Source organism: Anabrus simplex, chromosome 1 (assembly GCF_040414725.1).
Source record: "Anabrus simplex isolate iqAnaSimp1 chromosome 1, ASM4041472v1, whole genome shotgun sequence".
NCBI lineage: Eukaryota > Metazoa > Arthropoda > Insecta > Orthoptera > Tettigoniidae > Anabrus > Anabrus simplex.
The window spans coordinates 1,561,148,893-1,561,160,341 of NC_090265.1; positions in this window are offsets into that span (position 1 = coordinate 1,561,148,893).

Genomic DNA, 11,449 nt, shown 5'->3' on the forward strand with positions numbered 1-11,449 from the left:
AAATTTAGTGCAAATAATAACAATAATAGAGTGTCGATTCGGCACTTTGAGGATTAAAGACCTCCTTTTCCCTTCCGGCTGAACTCGCGTAGCTGGTGCATTCCATGACTTCTGCTAACCACTCTCAATGACCTACTCCCATTCACTGATTCAGCCATAACCTTACTCCACTGCCATGTTAGTGTGTCGTAATCTCCTCTTTGAACTTTTTACGTTCTACTTCATTGCTCCTAGTCATCATTAACTCAATGTTTTTAACTCCACATACTGTACAAAAAGAAAAGGAAAACAATACATGCAAATAAACAGAAAATGAACAAAACAAAATAATAATAATAATAATAATAATAATAATAATAATAATAATAATAATAATAAGATCATGTGTAATGGTGCTGCGTCATTTGTCGGCTTATACAGAAGAACTGTACTTCTTTTATGGCTTCCGAGGAATAATAGTGGTTCTACTTGTGGTGTTACAAATGAGTTAGTATTATCTTGTGATTCTGTTGTTATATAACAGGGTTTTTGGTTAATATTTAAAATGAATTTCATGCCGTAAATGTCCGCCATATTGGTAAATACGACAATTATTCCATAGATAACACGATCTAGAGGTCACTTCATATATCTAGTGAACATTTTTTATATAACTGCACTCATTTTGTTTCCTTTGTCATCAATTCCATAGAAACCACGAATAAGATATGCAATATTCCTTTTACTATCAGCGTTGCCAAGGCCACACTGCCGGCCACTATATTGTCAGCCATTTTTAAGCCTGGCAGTGTGACGCATATGTAATGGACAGCATAATGCATTATTACCTGGTCAGCTCACGTGGGGGTTTAGTTCCGAACTGAGTACGAACTAAGCATAACCCTGCGTGAGACACTGGGATGGGGCCCTCAACCCCGACACGGCGCGTCCCAATGGCTAATAGGGGAAGTCTCCTGTAGATATACAGGACAAGTGTGAATAAGACGTAGTCAAATAAGCACTCGCGGATCAACTGAGGAAACTAGAACTGTGGTCAACGGCTTCGATGGCAGAAGAGGACATATGTCTCAATGGCTGAGAGGGCGGAAGAACCAAAAATAAAATCCACCTCGCGTCTGACTCGGATCGAGCGGTGAAGTGGTCAGCGTCTGTTTACCTAGTAGGTACGGCTGTATAGTTACGTTCCAGGAACTAGCAATCCCTGGTCCTAATTTCCCAGTGGAAACACTGGATCAATCTTTGATTACAAGCTATGATGATTCGTGAGAGTAAAATCAGCATTACCCCAGGTGGTAACCAATCCACCCGTCATGAGACGGCTACTGGGTATTCGGATTCTGGGGAACCCAGGCAATCACGAACGCAGAGAAAGTCGGAGTTCTCTGGCAAACTAACATCCAAAACCTTCACATACATTGGCATGTTCAATGTAAATACCTTAATCCAACCTGGTAAATTGCACAATCTTGCAACAGAACTAGATCAACAGAAAATTCAGATACTTGCCCTGCAGGAAACGAGATTCACTGATGAGGACACAGCTGATTATGGAAACTACCGTATCTTCAAGAGTAAAACGGAGCGGAGAGTTGGTAAGGGAACTCCCTTACTAGGAATGGCCTTCATGGTTCATAAAAGTATTGTAGACTCAATAAAAGAAGTTACTCCCATAGGTAACCGGCTCATGACAATGCGAATCCAATGTGCTAACAAGAAATATACAATAGTGAATGTACATGCACCCACTAACGCGGACAATAAAAAAGAACCGCAAAAAACTGATGCATTCTGGGCTAAACTTGAGAAAATCATGGCGAAGATTCCAAAAGAGGATACAAAAATTTTGCTGGGCGACTTTAACGCACAAATTGGTAAAGAAAAAGAACATCAGAAAACTGTTGGCAAATTCCCTGCTCACAAATTCACTAACAAAAACGGGTTGAGACTCGTTGAACTGTGTCAACAAAACAATCTTAAAATCATGTCAACTTCTCTGAGAAAATCTCCTCGGAAACAGAAGACCTGGAGGTCTCCCGTTCCAGGGATCGGTGAATTTCAAATCGATCACATTGCCATCTCTCATCCCATGCAGAGAGAGGTACACGATGTACAGGTACGCCGAGGAGCAAACGTCGATTCCGATCACTACCTAGTGAGAATAAAAGTAAAATTCACCCCGAAGAAAATTCATCATAAGAGGTCACAAATACCGAAGTTTGATACGACACAGATTGGAAATACTAATCTGCAAGAAGTGTGGGAAAGGGAACATGCAGGCACCTGGGAGAAATTCCGCAACAAAATCATCCAGAAAGCTCGAGAGAAAATTCCCCTGAAAAAGAATACTAAACACCCTTGGTGGAATTCTGAATGTGAACGTGCCTTGAAGGAACGAAAAGAAGCATTCCAGAAATACAACAGCAAGAAATCACCAGAAAACCAAACATATTTCAATGAAACTAGAAAACGAGTAGCCAAAATCATCAGGCAGGTCAAGAGAAAACACTTGAAGCAACAACTGGACTCGATTGAAGACAACTTTCGTAACTACAATGTACGAGATTTCTACAGGGAATTCGGAGGACAAGTCCGTGGGTATGCTCCTCAAAACCTGGCTTTCAAAAGATCAGATGGAAAACTTGCATTCAGTAATCAAGATAATTGTCAGGAATTAGCACTTTACTTCGCTGATCTCCTCAACTGTCCAGAGCCCCTCACAAGATTCCCTCAAGAACCCCCAAGTCACACTTTCCCAGAATCTCCACCACCGACAGAGGAAGAAATCCGCGGCCACATCCTCAAACTTAAAAACAATAGGACCTCCGGAGAAGATGGCATCATTGCGGAACTTCTGAAAAATCTTGGACCTAACTCCCTCAAGGAGCTCACTCAAATCATCACAGATATCTGGCAATCGGAAGAATTACCTCAGGACTGGAAATGCGCCCTCATCCACCCATTACACAAAAAGGGAGATAAGACCGACGTAAACAATTACAGGGGCATTTCTCTTCTCCAAGTGACTTACAAAATTCTTTCAGCTTGCCTTTTGAAGAGAACGCAAGAACAACTTGAACAAAGTATTGGCGAATATCAAGCAGGCTTCCGCCCTGGTCGCTCGTGTACAGAACAAATATTCAACTTGAAGGCAACACTTAAATACAAAGCACTGAGGAACAAACCGGTCATCTGCATTTTTGTTGACTTCAGGAAAGCGCATGACTCGGTTGATCGACAGTCTCTCTTCGTTATTCTTGAGGAACTGGGGCTTGATTCCAAGACCCTCAACCTCATCAAGGCAACACTCACTGACACTATCTCCAAAGTTAAATTCATGGGGGAGATCTCTGAACCATTCCCGATTAAAACTGGCGTCCGACAAGGTGACGGCTTATCTCCGCTTCTTTTCAACCTCGTCCTAGACAAAGTCATCCGCGAGTGGGAAAAGGTATTGAAAGACATGGGATACTGGCGCCCCATACGACTAGGACGACCCAAAGACGGTATTGAGATATCATGCCTCGCTTTTGCAGATGACCTGGCCATACTTACAGATGATGTATTCACAGCCGTTAAACAAATTGAAACCCTTAGCGAATGTGCTGGAAAGGTTGGCCTACAAATTTCCTTTGAAAAGACCAAGTTCTTCTGCTCAAAACTTGACATCCAAACTTTGAACACGACACATGGGCAAATCAACCGAGTACCACACTTCAAGTACTTGGGAGAAATACTTGAACCAACGGGAGGCGAGAAGGTTGCCCAGAAAATTCGCCTACAAAAATTTCGGAAAGCCTACGGTAGGGTTCACAACATATACAATAAAAAGTGCTTGTCCCGCCTTGCAAAGATCAGACACTATAATACAGTAATAAAGCCCGAAGTATTATATGCCAGTGAGACCCTTACACTAAACGGGAAAGGTGACCTAGAAAATATTTTAAAAGAAGAAAGGAGAATCCTGAGGAAAATTCTCGGTCCCCGAAAAACAGAAGATGGATATAGACTGAGGTTACGCAGAGAGACAGAAGAGCATTCCAACATTGCAGCAGACATCCGCAAAAGACGTCTGAAATTCTATGGGCACGTCCACAGATTGCCGGCAAGTAGACTGACACACAAGATTCTCACCTACATAGAACAACTAAAAAATATTCCATGGGTACTAGAAGTGAAGAAGGATCTGGAAAAAGCCCAGATAAACCCAAATGACACCGCGGACAGAAACCTTTATAGGAAAAAAATTAATGGATGGAAAGTGCAACCAGAGAACGAAGTGAAAAAGAAGACTGGAGCAAAGTGGACAGAAGAACGAAAAAGGATCCACGGAGAAAGGATGAGAGCTGTTTGGCAACTCAGAAAACAGAATCGTTAGAGCTTTGCGTGATCCATTGGGTCCATACGCACATAATAATAATAATAATAAAACTAAAGGAAGCACAGTACTCCTTGGACATGCCATGAGGTCCATTGGATACTCCGGAAATGTGACCCCTCAAAGTGAGGGTCACCACAGTAGTCATCCTCAGCTCCTGCATGCCACATCCAACGTCTCCCCTGGATATTCTTTATATCCCACCACATATTAAATTAACTATTCATATCAAACACCATTAACATACAAATAACAAAATTACCATCAACTTGCCAATCTCATACCGCCACCTCAATCTCTTCTTCATATAAATAGCATCATCTCACCATTCAAATATACTTCTAATCAAAAGTACCATCAAACTTCCCAATCACATACCGCCAACTCCATCTCTTATACATCATACTTTCCAATCTCATACCTCCCACTCACACCTTATTCATAATCCCTCTTCTCTACACTATTCACTATTCTTCTCAAATACCATTAACAACCACACTCTATCCTCAACTCATCATTCAAATATACTTATCCACCTAAATCACACTCTTATCCTTCAACTAACCACTCTTCCAAATTACCTTACTTATACTTATATACATACCTCAATTTCCAACCATACTTCCATAACTTTTACCTTCCACCCCTTCACACTCTTATTTAATTTAATAGAGAAATGTACACTCAAGTTTAAGCATTAATTAAATTTCACATTTCAGTCTTTGCTATAGTCTGTAATTGTCCTGGTTCTTTTCATGCGTCATGATGTGATATCTACTACACTTCTGTCCACACAAAGTACACTTACAGTCTTTGTCTGGCTCATGGAACTTCTTGTTTACGCATATCTTGTGGTTAAACCCGTGTATGGAGAGTCGTGTTATGACGTGGCGCTGCGTGTTGCACTCTCTAGTCCAACTATCGTCCGTCATTGCTGGTGAAGCGTAGAAGTCGAGGTCAAATTCGCTTTTCTTCCTTTCCCTGATGTTTACTAGTGCCCTGCTTGCTTCCATTGATTGTAGGTAGAATTGTGATAGTATGTCTTCAATGAAATACGTCTCCCGCATCATTTCGTATACCATCCGGGATGGCGCTGTCTTTCCAACTCGGGTAATCCTCTTCATGAACATTGCTTTTATTTTTTCTATTCTCATCAGGTCTCCGATCTTCAGCTTTTCCCACACGATCTCAATTATATATGTTATCACTGGTGCTACTGTCGTCTTGAAAAGTCTCATCGCCGTGCTAATTGATAGGTTTGATATGTTTTGAATGCTGTATGAGGCTCTGATTGCTGCTGCCGTTCTTTCTTAAATATGTATACCAAAGGAAGCCGCCGTTGTCTGTAGGTTTATTCCCAAATATTTGTAATTTCGTACCTTTTGTAATGGCTTTTGGTGTAACGTTATGTTGTCTTTGGGCATTGATTTCCCACCTTTTCTGAAGGTCATTTGTACTGTCTTTTCTTCATTTATCTGTAGGCTGTTTTCCTCCGCCCAGGTCTCTAGTCTGCGGACTGCCCTTTGCACATCCTCCTTTTCTTTCGCTCCCATCACCATGTCGTCTGCGTATAGGATCAGCTCTGCTTTTGATCCTTCCTCTACTGTGCGGTTCACATCTGCTGTATAAATGTTGAAAAGTGTGGCACTCATGGGATCCCCTTGCATAACTCCGTTTGTCTACGTTGTTTATTCGGATTATGTTCCTCTGTAGACATTGTTCAATTATTTCATTTTCTAGATTAGCTTTGGCCTGTTGAGTCAAACACCTTCTTGAAGTCAACAAAGACTGCGTGATATTTCCCTCCTTTGTATCTCAAGGCTGCTTCTACCTGACTCATTAAGTATTTCACTGCCTGGACCGTGCTCCTGCCTTTCATAAAACGAAATTGATTTTCTGGAATGTGCCCACTGAAGGCTTCTAGTAATCTTTCATTTAGTATCTTCGTGAAAACTTCAAAGGATGTGTTTTTTAGTGCTACTCCTCTAAATGAGTCAAGTGATGTTCTGCTCCCTTTTACTTTGAACAGTATCTTCCGAGTCACTGTGTTCCATCCGTCTGGTATTTTCCCAGTCTGTATGCATTTGTTCATTAGGTCTTTCCACAATTCTTCCATCTCGCCAAGTGAGTCTCTTAAGTGTTTCATGTAAATTTTGTCTGGTCTTGCGGATTTCTTGTTTCTCCCTCCTTGTATTGCTTTTTTCTAATTTCATACGTTATTGGCTCCAGAGCATGTGTGGGTTCTGCTATTTCTTTGTCATATGCTTGCTTCAGCCCTTCCTTATTCAGTATGTTTGAGAAATTATATTCCCAGTTCTGCGTATTAATTTCTCCTGTTGCGATTGACGTCTTCTTTTTCAGCGCTATGTATGGGTCTGATTTCGCTTCCTCGGCTTGTTTCCTTCTTCGTTTCTCTGTATATTTTTCTTTTTTCTTTTTTATTAGTTCTTTTTATATTCTTTCCTTTTTTTCTGCATATGTTGTTAGATCTTCTGGCCGTCTGTACAATTTTGCTGCATTCAGGGCCTTTAGAGTTGCTTTTCTTTCCTTTACTATTATAGCTTTCGTTATTACTTTGGTAGCTGTTTCTAGGACTTCTTCTAGTGTTTTCCTTGTTTTCTTCTATCGTTTCCTGCTGTATTTTCCTGGTATATATACTTGGTCTTTTTGTTTTCTCCCTCTTTTGTTGGATTTCCATACGTAGACGTGTCATTATAGGTATGTGTTTTCTTATTGGTGCTGCTGATGAGTTCCATAGGCCTTTTTGTTTACATGGTAGTTGTACTCCTCTAAAAAATAGTAGGTCGATGGCGCTATGACCGTTCTGTGCAGAGTAGGTTGGTGTCTCTTTTTGGTTCGCTATTCTGAAGCCTTCTTCTTCTAGTGTCTCGACAAGGATGCAAGTTTTGGTATTTTCTTTGTCTATCCCGCAGTTAAAATCTCCGGCAAGTATTACATTCCTTTCTGCTTTCGTTTGTTCTATGGCTATAGATATTTTATCCATTATGTTTTCTATAGGTGTATTTGGCTGAATATAAATTCCTATTATCGTGATTTCTGATGTGATTATTGTGACCCTGTTTTCCTCCTTGATGATTCGCTTGATATCTCCCAGTTTCCCTTTTATGAAGATTGTGATTTCCCCTGCTGGTCTTCCTTCCGTCGGGGTCGCTAGCTTGTGTATACCATAGTAACCTTGCAGCTCAATAGGTTCCGTGAGGAATGTCTCTGTGAGTATCATAACATCTGTGTCGACTGTTGTCTTCTGTGGTATGTGGGGTATTGCGTTTCTTATTCCCTCTATATTCCATAATAATACACTTATTTTCGTGCTCGACCGAGGTTCCTTCTTCTTTGGCAATTGGGTGAGATGTTTACTGAAGTTCCACCCCTCGTTCTTCCTCCGGTCTCCTATCATATCTCCAAAAGCGAAATCTTCTGGCTTTTATTCCCTGTAGAAAGAAATCCACGCTCTGTGCATCTTCCAGACAGATGTATGGGAAACCGACCTTAAAAGCTTTTCTGTCTCCCAGTGTATGAAGTTCTTCACAGTCTGTGTGTTCCATAATGCCATTCCTTTCCAAGAATTTTCTTATATTTGTTGCAGTGGTGCTCTGTTTAAGCCGATCTACGTACAGCCATGCCATTTTTTCACACCGTTATACATACATAATACTTCATTACAATTACTCTCCTGCCATAATAAAATACCTTATCAGTTATCACTATCGATACCATCGACTGTCTCTCTTCACTTAACTTCCTACTTCTCATTACTACACCCTCCTCTTTATTGTCTTTCTTACCCCACAGCTCTTTTAGAAAGAAGAGAATTAGTGAACCGAATTGGATATTTTTGAATTACTGATGGATTCTAATGGAGAGAAAGATGCAAGTATTGATGACAGTGAATATAATGCTAGTGATGATGAGTGCACTGACAGTATGAGGATGTATCGAGTGACGTGGAAGACGATGGTGATATTATAGGTGGGGACGGTGCTGGTGCAAATGGTGTACACAGTCATGTGAACAATGATGACCGGGGTCCTTGTGCAGAGGCACAGAAAGATATTCCTTTTACAAGCTGGAGCATCTAAATCTTCAAATTGATACTTCTTCAGCCAAAGGAGCATGCACATCAAGAATTTTGAATCGGTCTACAACTAACCCTCAAAACAATTAAGAGCGGACCGATGGCTACATGACCCTTGTAGTCACCTTCTACGACATGCAACAATTACCTGTGGATGTATTCAACCCTTCATATCCTTAGGGGATCCAACACATGGTACTAAACCACAATCCGTGTCCGTGCCTAGGTCGCCCCTTTCAGTCGCCTCTTACGACAGGCAGGGTATACCGGGTGTGTATTCTTCATCTGCGTCCCCCCTATAGGGGATAACAATATGCAATGTAATATAAGTACTTGTTTTGCATTTCAGTAGGTTTTCATAAATATTGTGTTAGTTTGAATTAGCACATAAATTTGACATATTTGAAATTTGTGTTGTACATTCCTTATAAACCATCAAAAAATTCTGTGCCACCATATGGCGTCACGCTATATTTTATGTTTTGTAAAAATTGATGTGACACCATATGGCATCACACATGACCTTGGTATGATGAGATAAAGTTTACTTAGTACATCATATTAATATATCCCGAGATTATATAAACAGCCTACAAGGCATACAATTGCTGTGGCACCAGAAGAATACTATTGAAATTCATGCCTGACACCAGTGGAATAGGTACTACAATCAGCTCAGCACTCACCATGTTAAACTCAGCCTTGTACAAGAGAAAGACTTTGACCGCCATCTTGAATTTTATAACACTTCGATCAACTCCAGTCTAAACTCAAATGTGCGAATTTCAACATGCGTGCCACCACTGAAAGATGCAGATGCCTGTCCACTTCCTGGATTTTAATTTTGCCTTCATTAGTAAGCGATTTCACAACCTTTTCAGTATCCATAACTGGGCTACCAAGAGACAAATATGAACCACACTGGTCAACTTCATACGATTATGTTCCTATTCTGTACGGAGGTTATCACATGACAAATATTCCTTACCCTACACTGTATCACCTTACATAGAATTAATTTCTAATTTCACTGAAAACCGGTACGCAAAACTGAACTTTACAAGTACAGGTACATGTTTCACCCATTATTTGGGCATCTTCAGCCTGTAGACAACAAGCTTTAATTGTGTTAAAACACCATTAATTTGTTACCCACAGTTATGTTTTGTTCACATTTTTTAAATTATTATCCTGGCATGTTAGTCTTAAGAGTTTATTAACATTTGTATACTATACTATATATGGTTAAAAAGGTCCCAAACCTTGACATAAAGGTTGTCTACAGGCTGAAGATGCCCAAATAATGGGTGAAACATGTACCTGACCTGATAAGTCTACATGAATTCATGTAGATTCAAACCACATTAAACGTGGAAAGTATTGAATAGGTGGTTTTATTAAATTATCATTGAGATTCTATGCCTAAACTGAACTTTGTTGATAAACTTAACCACGATAGGTTAATATGGTTGTTTGATCCGTATTGACTAGTCTGAATGTATTACTGAACTATTTAAAATAGTCTTATTTGAATCCGCCTTGTTTTTTAGTGAAATTAGAAATTAATTCTGTGTAAGGTGATATAGTGTAGGGTAAGGAATATTTGCCATGTGATAACCTACGTACAGATTAGGAACATAATCATATGAACTTTCCCGACACTAACAGCTTGCTCCCCGAGGCTGTAATGTGCCCTGAAAAATTCAGGAATTCAAGGCTTTTTCCTGTTTTCATGCAACTTTCCCTAACCTGCTTCCTGTAACAAGGGTTTTTACCTGTATTGGAAATTGCGTCCATTTACAAAGGATGAAAAACATTTTCAGGGCTAGGAAAAATGTGATCATACTAAGCAGCAATAGCAAAAATTTGTGATGCAATAAGTGAGGTATTTTTATATAGAATTAATACGAAGTGAAATGGGACTTTGAATTTACAACATGCTAAACAAGAAATCGTCTTAATGAGAAACGCACTAACGAGTTTTCACTGGACGTAGATGTGACTAGTGGAAAGTTCCAGACAATAAACAGTAAGCATGCTCAGGATACAGAAAGAGAATGGGTGGCATACAGGGATGCTGTAGTAGAAACAGCAAGGGAATGCCTTGGAACAACTGTGTTAAAAATGATAAAAAGCAAATATCTTGGTGAAATGATGAAGTGAGAGCAGCTTGTAAATGTCAAAAGAACATGTATTAGAAATTGCTCCAAACAGGAACTGATGCTAAAAGGAAATTGTATGTAGATGAAGGAAACAGAGCAAAACAAATAATGTAATTGTTGAATCCAAGTAGAAGTCATGGGAAGATTTTGGTAATAACCTGGAAAGGCTAGGTCAAGCAGCAGGGAAACCTTTCTGGACAGCAATAAAAAATCTCAGTGCACCAGGCTAGCATAGTCGTGATAAATAACCACACTAACTGCAGCAACAAATTGTACAGGCCATTACAAAGTTTAAGCCAGTACGAGGAAAGGACAAGGTAAAAGTGGAAACGGAAGCGCAATACTCACTTAACGCACCAATTAAAGGAGAGACAAACAAGTCATTTACCTCAAGCTGTGAGGGTGTTACCCAGAGTCCATGAAACGCGAATATTCTGGCACGGTATGAAATCGGAGAAGCTAGTTAAAGAAAAACCAACTATTTCTTAGGGGAAAAATTAAAAGAATTTAATTCAGGAAAGATTCAAAACTGGGATTAACAACAAAAATAACATCCTCTTTAGAGAGATAAATCAATGACTTTAGATTAGATTCAATTAATCATTATACTTTATTAGAGTCAGCCGACCTAGATAACTTAAGAATAACAAATTGAAAATTACAAAACGAGGGAAATTAAGTATACATCGATACCTTTAGTGACCCTTATTCTTACGTATCTTTGGTCTTACAATTTTAGATAGTTTTCTTCAAAATAGATACCCTTCTTTAGGATGAAGTTTAATGCCAGGAGTTTCCACAAGCAACAAAATTTAA